Genomic DNA, 10182 nt, shown 5'->3' on the forward strand with positions numbered 1-10182 from the left:
GTTGATACATCCATTTTGCATCATGTTTTCCTACTTTTATTTATAGTGTTTTTATGCATAATAATGCTTTATGTAGTAATTCTAATGACTCTTCTCTCATAATAAGCATGGTTTACACCAAGAGGGAGAATACCGGCAGCTGGAATTCTTGACCTGAAAAAGCTATGTCAGAGATACCTATTCTGCCCATCTCGAAATGAGATGAAATTTCACGGAGAATTATTTTTGCATATTTCATATATATATTGGAGAAAAGAACTACCGGAGGGGGTGGACACCTGGTGCCCACAAGGCACCAGGGCACGCCAGGCCCCCCCAGGTGGAACCCTGGTGGGTGGTGGGCAGCCTAATCCACGTCCGGTGCCCATCTTCTTGTATATGAGGTCTTCTGAGCTAGAAAAAAGAGGACTTTAGGGACGAAGCGTGATACGTCTGCAACGTATTTATAATTTTTGATTGTTCCATGCTATATATTATCTGTTTTGGATATTTTATAATATTTTTGGGACTAACATATTAACCCAGAGCCCAGTGCCAGTTTCTGCTTTTCCCTTGTTTTTGAGTTTTACAGAAAAGGAATATCAAACGGAGTCCAAATGGTATAAAACTTTCACGATGTGTTTTCTTGGACGAGAAGACATCTAACAAACTTGGAGAGGGGGCCAGAAGATCCTCGAGGAGGCCACAAACCTCAGGGGCGCGCCCTAGGGGGCGCCCTGAGGGCTTGTGGGCCCCTTGGAGGCCCCCTAATCCTAATTCTAGCACTATAAATTCCCAAATATTCACAAATGACCAGAAGCATCCACCAAAATACGTTTATGTCGCCACAAGCCTCTATTTCCGCGAGATCTCATATTGGGGCCTTTTTCATCATCCTGCCGGAGGGAGATTTGATCACGGAGGGCATCTACATCAACTCTATTGCCCTTCCGATGAAGCGTGAGTAGTTTACCATAGACCTATGGGTCCATAGCTAGTAGTTAGACGGCTTCTTCTCTTTCTTTGATCTTCAATACAATGTTCTTGGAGTTCTATTTGATGTAATAATCTTTTGCGATGTGTTTGTAGAGATTTGATGAATTGTGGATTTATGATCAGATTATCTATGAATATTATTTGAGTCTTTACTGAATTCTTATATGCATGATTTGCTATCTTTGTATTTCTCTTCGAATTATCGATTTGGTTTGGCCAACTAGATTGGTATTTCTTGCAATGGTAGAGGTGCTTATTTTGGGTTCAATCTTGTGGTGTCCACACCCAGTGACATAGTAGAGGTAGCGAGGCACTATTGTATTGTTGCCATCAAGGCTAAAAAGATGGGGTTTTCATCATATTGCTTGAGTTTATCCCTCCACATCATGTCATCTTACTTAAGGCATTACTCTGTTTTTATGAAGTTAATACTCTAGATGCATGTTGGATAGCGGTTGATGTGTGGAGTAATAGTAGTAGATGCAGGCAGGAGTCAGTCTACTTGACACAGACGTGATGCCTATATTCATAATCATTGCCTTGGATATCGTCACAACTTTGCACTTTTCTATCAATTGCTCCACAGTAATTTGTTCTCCCACCATATTATTTTCCTTCAAGAGAGAAGCCTCCAGTGAAACCTATGGCCCCCGGGTCTATTTTCCATCATATATTTTTAGATCTATAAACCAAATATACAAAAATACCTTGTTGCAATTTATTTATATTTGATTTGTTCTATGTTTTAGTAATCTTTTATATCTATGTCTATCAGATCTCATCCTTGCAAATGACCGTGAAGGGATTGGCAACCCCTTTATCGCGTTGGGTGCAAGTGTTTGATTGTTTGTGCAAGTGCATAGATAGGAGACTTGCGTGTACCTCCTACTGGATTGATACCTTGGTTCTAAAAACCGAGGGAAATACTTATCCCTACTTTGCTGCATCACCCTTCCCTCTTTAAGGGAAAACCCAACGCAAGCTCAAGAACTAGAAGAGCGCCGCCGTCTTGAGGCGGAACATGGGCAGGAGCACTTTTTCCCTCTGGCAGAGCGATTCCGCCAGGTGAACTTCCCTCCCGGAGGTGGAAATTGAAGCCATCGTCATCACCAACAACCCTCTCATCTTTGGAAGGCCAATCTCCATCAACATCTTCAACTACACCATCTCATCTCAAACCCTAGTTCATCTTTTCTGTTCAATCTTTGTACCGGAACCTCAGATTGGTACCTGTGGGTGACTCACTACTAGGAAAAAGGCTACTAGCAGCGCGGGTAAAATGGCTACTAGCAGCACGGGTACCTGCGCTGCTAGTATGGCGCTACAGCTAATAGTTAGTAGTAGCGTGGGTGCACTCGCGCTACTACTAAAAAGTTAGTAATAGCACTGGTGCACACCCGCGCTACTACTAAAAAGTTAGTAGTAGCACTGGTGCACACCCGCTACTACTATTTGAACCCGCGCTACTACTATCAAAATAGTAGTAGCGCTTCTAGTATACTAGGTGCTAATACTATGCTAGATAGTAGTAGTGTGTAGTTTTCCCCAGCGCTACTACTAACAAATTAAAAAAAATTTATGTGCATTACTCATAGATAGAAATCAGGGACACGTCTAGTGCAAAATAAATTAAACACACAGAACCGAAGGTGGCTACCTTCCCTAGTGTTCCACCACCGGCCTAAACAGACTACTTCTCTACATGTATCTACCAAGGATCGAAGTTCACACGCCGGAGGACCCGAATCCTCCCTCACCCCAAAAGATGGCGTCGAGGTCCTCCACCTCGGCGACATCCGGCATCGTGATCACATGGACGATCATCCGTGCGGCGCGGTCGCTGGGCTTCACGTCAAAGTCCACCTCTAAGTGGTTGAAGAGCACGATGCCCACCAGGCTGTCGTAGTTAGTGTCAATCACACATACGGCCACGTCGGGAAAGTGAAAACTTGTTAGTACACATCAGCGCTCAAATCCGGTATGGTATTTTCTTTCTTTTTAGCACATGCACATGCATCAATAGTAACAACCTAAGTCTAGTCCTTAATGTTTGCACGGGACATGAAGAAGGCCAGGTCCCCTCTTTGTTGCACGAATGAATCAAAGGAAGACACTGCCACAAGACATGAAGAAGGCCGGGTCCCCTCCTTCTGTAAATAGCTCAAGTGCTTGAAGTTGCAAGGAATCTTAATACAATGAACTCATAGTAATGCATAATAACAAGAAAAAAGAAAAACAAATCCTGAATCCTAAAGAAAAAGATCATTATGTGAGTCAAGATAATGTGGGTAACAGTATTCATTAATAAGAAAATGGGCTGAGATTTCTCAAATGAGATTTGTTTCACCAACAATGATTAACGACGAGGCATGTAAGATTTACCTGCGTAGCATCAGCATATCCTCTAGTCCTTCCAAGAACTTGAAGACCAAGGTTCTAGCTTTCTCCCCACTGACTAGCACAAGTGCAACAACATTGTCGCTGTACATTAACCAAAGATCTGCTTTTCATAGGAACAGTAAAAGCTCTACTTAACCCAAGATTTGCAATTTTCAGTATCATCTTCTCCTTGTCAACCAATAGATTTTGGGGCTTTAAATCCCTATGACATCAAAGAGGAACAATGGTAAATCACATTAGCAACAATTGCAATATGTTGTATGGGCCGATAAATACAGCAACATAAATCAGAAAACAGAGGTCTAACTGATGAAGGACACCATGGCCATGGCAGTGTGCAATTCCTTTGCATAACTGATACAAAAAACTCTACAAGAAAGTAAAGAAAGTTGTCTATTAGCCAGAAACAGACCTATCAAAATTAAACTGGACTCTGCCATCTGCTATCCAATGAAAATTAACGATTGCATCCTCAAAATAAAGGCATGAAGATGAATTGATTCCAAAGCTAACAACAAATTAATCTGTACTTGAGTGTATGCAAAATAGAGAACGCCAGCAGCAGTCAACATTGAGTTTCAACCATTATACTAGCACTACTTAGTTCCTAATTTAGTCTCCTGCAACTAGGCTAGAGTAGTAGAGTTTGCATATTTTTTGACGAATTCAAACCAGCTACAAATTTACAGTGTAGTTCGCTCTGATTGCATATCAATGTTCTGCATGTTTCTGATGCAAAACTCAGAGTTCAGAATAGGCATATATGAGGAAGTGCAAAGTCCTCAAATCGATGGATAGGAGACTCAGCCGATGTAGGAACGGCAGAAAGCCAAGTGAGCAGGGCAAGGGCAAATCAGCCTCAAAACTAATTAAAATCGCTACCTTCATGACCAGAGTTGGGAGCGGCTTAGGGGCAGGCCCACAGCAGTATGCGTCGACAAACGTCTTGAGGTCAGTATCAAGGAACTCGAAGACGAGGTAGAGGACGGGCTTCCCTCCACCGCCAGCTCTGCCACCCTTGGTGGCCTGCTCAACTGCGAGGAGGCGGACGATGTAGAGGGAGATGGAGAGGAGGCGGAGGAGGGAGATGTCACGGAGCGTGGTGGTCGGGATCCCTTCGTCCTCTCGTCCATCTCCAGGCGGGTCTTCTTGAGCGCCCCCACCTGGCCCGTCGCCTTGTCCTACGCCTTGTACACCTTGCCGTAGGTGCCCTCCCCGACCTTTTCCATCTTCTCGTACTTCTCCATGATGCTTTCGATGGTCCGAGGTTGGCGTCGTCATCCTCGATGCACCTTGTGTGATGGGGACGGAGGGAGGAGGCGCAAACCCTAGGTGGCCTGCCGCAGCACCACCTCATACACCGCCTCCTCCATCGCCGTCCGCGCAGCCACTAGGCTCTCCCTTGGGTCCGCCGCGCCACCCCACCTCCATGCCGTGGTGGGGTGCAGCCCGGGCTGGCCGTCGCGATGGGCCTTGTCGCCTGGGCGGTGGAGGAAGGCTGCGCGCGTGTGCGGCCACATGATGGAGGATCCCAGCATGGATCGGAGAAAGGGATAGATCCCGTCGGCAGAGGAGATGAGAGGAGGTGGAGGGGATGTGAATCAGGGGTGGGTGGGGTGCGGGAGTGGGTGGACAGGTACGGTTGACGGGGTGGGGATGGGACTGAAAGGCTAGCGGTAGCGCAGGGTATCTCACTGGCGCTACAGATATCCACTTAGCAATAGCAATGGTTTAAAACCCACGCTACTACTACGGTCTATCCGCGGGGCACGGTCGAGAATATTTACTAATGTGTTATTTTTTGCAACGCACTACTAGTAAATAGTACTAGTAACGCGGGTCATTATAGCACGCTAATAGTAAATAGTAGTAGCATGGGTAAATAAAGAGCGCTACTAGTAAGCGTCTATGTATAAGCTTTTCCCTAGTAGTGACTAGTAGTGTTGATTACTTCTTCTTCTACTTGGTTAGTATATGATTTATTTGGTGGAAGATTATATGTTCAGATTCATTATGCTATTTAATACCGCTACTGCAGGCTGGTCCAAACGCGACATCCAATCAGAGACCCTTCGATGAAACTCTGTGCCATGGATCAATCACAAACGATGATGTAATAAAACCGTCAAAAAGATGCAAAATGTTTGCGATGGCGGCAAATGGTTAATCCAGAAGAACTGTTTACGATGAGGCAGAACAACAGAAACGGGCAGCCAGATGAGGGTGTGTGCGATATACAACATACAGTTCACTAGGATGAATTGTGTGCGATTAGGCAACACAATAGAAACAGTTCAACTAAACAAGATGTGTGTGATACACGGCAAATAGGTCCGTAATCAGAAATGTGTGCGAAGATCAATAACACAAACGATTGCTGCTAATAAGCCGTGTTATTTGCTCTGTCTACACAATAATAATATATATAGTGTGTGTGTATATATATATAACTAAAATAAACATCCAATTACATAAGTTACTATACATATCATTCGCACACACCTCACAACTATATGCATTCTATACTAGGAGAAACGATCATCTACTTATCTACTTCTTGTGACGCTCCCGCCATTGATCTGTGGCTCGATCCCTCGTCTGGGCAGGAAGAAGACACTCCCTCATGTCCACGATCCGCATGTACATCTCGTAGCTTGTGTACGCGTCCTTGGTCGCGTACTTGAAGTGTTGTTCACCCAGTCTCGCATGCCAAACACGGTGGCAGGCATTCTTGTCCTTCTTGCTCTCATCCTTCATCTTCATGTAGTAGGGGCTGATGATGGCCGAGGCGAGGTCAACCAGGGAGTTCCATTTTGTTGTTGTCGTTGCCCAGACCTTGTAGTGGACCTGGATGTTGACAAGATTCTGGCATTTTGAGCCCGAAACGTTGAGCACTTTTAGATCGTTGGTGGTGTCCACCATAGTGAAACTGTAGCTGGAGCTTTTGATAAAACTGGATAAATGCTCGCAAGGCCTTGTGGCCAAGTGGTAGTGGTAGACGAGGACGTCATGTTGCACGCACAACTAGGCGACAACAACCTTCTGATCATGCCCGGCACGACCGATGGTGTACTCGAGGTCGAACCAAGCACTTGGTACTTGTCCTCGGCAAGCAACTCCTCCATAGTTTGGATGGAGCTATCCACTGAGACTGGCTCATTCGTGAACAACACCGAGAGGGCCTTCCCCCTCACGTGGGTGTCCACTATGTCATGCATGGTGAACTGCCTAGTGTTGTCATCGTCGGCCGCTGGGAGCGCCATTGGAGCCACGGGGAGTGCCATTGGAACCGCTAGATGGCCTCTCTGTATGTGTTGTCATGGGTGTACTTATTGTGTTGTGTGGCGCGAGAGATGAAGGTAAATGGCCATAGGAATAAATGGGGGCCGGGCGGCCTGGATTCTCGGCACGTCCGCATGGCAGTTTTTGCAGCACGTAACTGCATCATGGTGTCGTGCCCGGCGCAACCGCATGCACACGAACATGCATGATAGTGTGCCGGCCCCAAACACTGGCAGTGCGTGTGGAGGGACGAGGGCAGAGTGCCTGGAGGGATGCGAGCAGAGTGCGCCACGGCTTCCTCAACCGCAACCAACCACACACATAGAGCAGTTGAACATGCAGGAAATGGTCATCTACAAGCCGACCGACAATTGCGTCCCTGCGTAGAGAGCGGCCATGTGCTACTACTGCCGTCTTGGTCTATTAGTCCCCTTTATATTCTATGCCATATTTTGACCTCAAATTTAACCTATAAAATGTTAATGCATGTTACAAAAATTATATAATTGGAAACTATGTTCAAATACGAATCCAACGATAAAATCTCTCGCGACATGCATTCGTATTTTATTAGTTAATTCTATAGTAAAAAATTGGCACAAAAATACATAGACAACTTATAAACCAGGATGTGGGTAGTAGGTAATTTCACCGCAAACGTTTTTATTTTATTAACAGTATGTGTACGTGTACTTTCGTCCTCCTCTCGCATGTATCGTCACCCCCGCTACCGCAGACGGCTTAGAGCGAAAGCTTGAGCACCGCGCGGGGGCATTCTTTTGGCCAAACGGTGGTGAGCTCGTTCCCGCACAACCGCGCAGGTTCCCGTGCAATCTTCCTACCCGAGTCAGAAAATTCCCCCAAAATCCCAATGCTTATCGGCCTTCTATATAAATCCTAATGTCCGGCGAGTCCTGCGTCGCATTTTCCCCTCCCTCCCAGTAGCTTATCTCGTCTTCTTCTCCCACAATCGCCAATGGCACCAGTCCGTCATCGTCACTCAGCCGCTCCGCCGTCATCAGAGGACACCTCTAGCTGGGAGGCTACACCGTGGCGGCGACACAGTCCCTGACGTAGTGTAGTGTGTGTGGCATCCCTGTTGCGTGTGCACAAAACACCCACCACACACTCCGCTGCCGCTTCCTGTCGGCAGCTGTTGTCAGCTATCGTTGCCGCCACCCCACTATCTGTTGTTGCGGCCGCCACACCACCGTCAAAAGCTACGCTATCACCCACTCCGCTGCCGAGGACCGAAGTTGGGAGGTGGCCGTCGTGGCCGCCACCCCACTGCCGGCCACCGTGGCCATCACCCGCTCCACCGCCGCGGCCCGAAGGCAGGAGGTGGTGGTCGTGGCCGCCAACCCATCGCCGGCCGCCATGGCCGCCACCCCACCATCGACCACCGGGGTCATCACCCGCTCCGCCACCACTACCCGAAGACGGGAGGCGGAGGTGGAGGGTCGCACGTGCGTCAGCGACCTTGCGCACTACATCGAGTTCCCGCGGGAGGAGGAGCGCCTCGTCGAGCACACAAAGAGCCTTGCCGCCACCGTGGCCGCAACACACACCTCTGCACAGGCGAGGAATCAGGAGATCTACAAGGAGAACCACCGCTGAGGGTGTTCAAAGTAAGCATCGCTGAAGGTGTAGCAGCGGCAGGCAGCGTATTGCAGTTGTCCAGCTCGTCGCTAGGCTCCTCCTCCTCTGCCTCTTACTGAGTGCGCTCGACAGAGGAGAGGCTACCAGAAGTAGTACAAAGCCCCTCCGTAGTAGTAGTATTTAGGGGCTATTTTGCTCGGTTCATCTGAGTATAGATGTGGTTAAACTGTACAATGTACTTAAAATTAGCTAGTATATATAGTTGAACTAGCTATTTCATTACGTGGTTGGCAACAATTGGGGAAAAGTTTGGTCGGTTCAGCTGTCGAGTTGAACTGTTTTTATAAAGAACGACTGCTTAATCTATGAATGAAATCTAGGCTTAGTTACTGAATTTTAGTTGCAAAAATTTGATAGTGCTAGTGATTTTTAGTTGTATATTTTCACAAATCGCAGTGTTACAAGGCTGACAAACGGCAATATTACTAGATCACCAAATGCCAATCTTTCCAGTTTGACAAATGGCAATATACCCAATATGACAGATGCAAATCTTACCAAAATCTCTGTACGTGGTTGCACATGGGTCATCCAAAACAACCATTTGCGTTGAAGGGATGTAAAAATCCTGCTCGGCACATTTTCTCTTGGCTTAGCGCCGAAGTATGTCTTTGCATACCGGATTCAATCTGAACCGTTTGTGTTGAGGAGATGCACAAATCCTGCGCTGTGAATTTTCCCTTGACTTACTGGGGAAGACCATAGTTCTCATTTTGCATAAGGGTGCTCTATCTAAAATGTTCACCAGCAAGAGCCGCACAAATCCTGCTCAACACATTTTCCCTTGGCTTCTTTGGGAAGTTTTCAGTTTTCCTACGGGTGTTCTAACTAAAATGTTTGCATTGAGTGTTTCATATTTAAAAACCATTTATTTGTTTAAAGGAAATCGTCTGATAAGTCTATACATTAAGATAGAAAAACGCAAGCTCATTCAAACCATATCTTTCATTCAGTCACACTGTGAATTTATATTCATATGATCGAGATATAGTATTAAACCTAAAAAAACTATTTCTGGCGGCGGCGGAGGCGGGGTGCCACGCCGGCGTTGTCATCCTCCAGGAAGCCGTTGTTTAAGTCTTGAAGGCAGCATAGAATGTTCTTCACCTGGAAATCAAACATCATGTCATCGCGCGATCGATGGGGGGGAGGGGGGAGGACGACAACTAGCGATGCTGCGAGGTAGTGGTCGATGGCGGCGCACCATGCCGCTGAGGGGGCGCGCATGGGCACGAGCGCGGCGGGTGCAGGCAAGCGCACGTGGACCGGTGCCATGGTGGGTGGAGGGGTGCACAAGGGCACGGGGACGAGCACTGGCACTGGCATGTAGACGAGCTCGCACAGGTCCATGAAGACGTCGCTGACGCCCGCGAGTTCTAGCTCTGCGATAGTGCTTGGCAACCAGCCCGTCAATGCTACGAGGATGGTCGCTGGCACGGGCGCGGTGATGGGAGCTAGGAGGGGCGCGGGGGCAGGAACTGCCGCGACCAGCTCGTTCAGGGCCATGTCCATGAGGCCCCATTCCTCCTTATTTTCTATGTCCTCCGGCTCGGAGTCGAGTTCACCAAACTTGAAGACTAGTGGCAGATGATCCTTCTGCACCATGGCGTTTGTGGAGGTCTGCGGGATGGAGGGGAATGGGAGGTGAGCAGTAAGGGTGCCCATATTAAACAGTGGCTCGGGCGCCATTAATGGAGAGGATGCGAGCAAGGCGGGCAGCCATGGAAGTCAAAGGGCTTGCTTCCCAGTGAGCCTGCGCAGCATACAACTCCCACGCTTCCTAGTGAGCATGCGCACTGGAGGACAGCTTGCACGCCTCTTGGTCAGCCTATGCACCGGGCTGCGCTCGCACGCCTCCCGTTCAGT

General features: G+C 47.7%; 1 pseudogene; it reads right to left on the reverse strand.

The window, feature by feature from the left end:
• Positions 1-2700: 2700 nt before the first annotated feature.
• LOC119272214 lies at positions 2701-4622 on the reverse strand (annotated as a pseudogene).
• Between the last annotated feature and the right edge of the window lie 5560 nt (positions 4623-10182).

Source organism: Triticum dicoccoides, chromosome 3A (genome assembly GCF_002162155.2).
Source record: "Triticum dicoccoides isolate Atlit2015 ecotype Zavitan chromosome 3A, WEW_v2.0, whole genome shotgun sequence".
Classification (NCBI taxonomy): Eukaryota; Viridiplantae; Streptophyta; class Magnoliopsida; order Poales; family Poaceae; genus Triticum; species Triticum dicoccoides.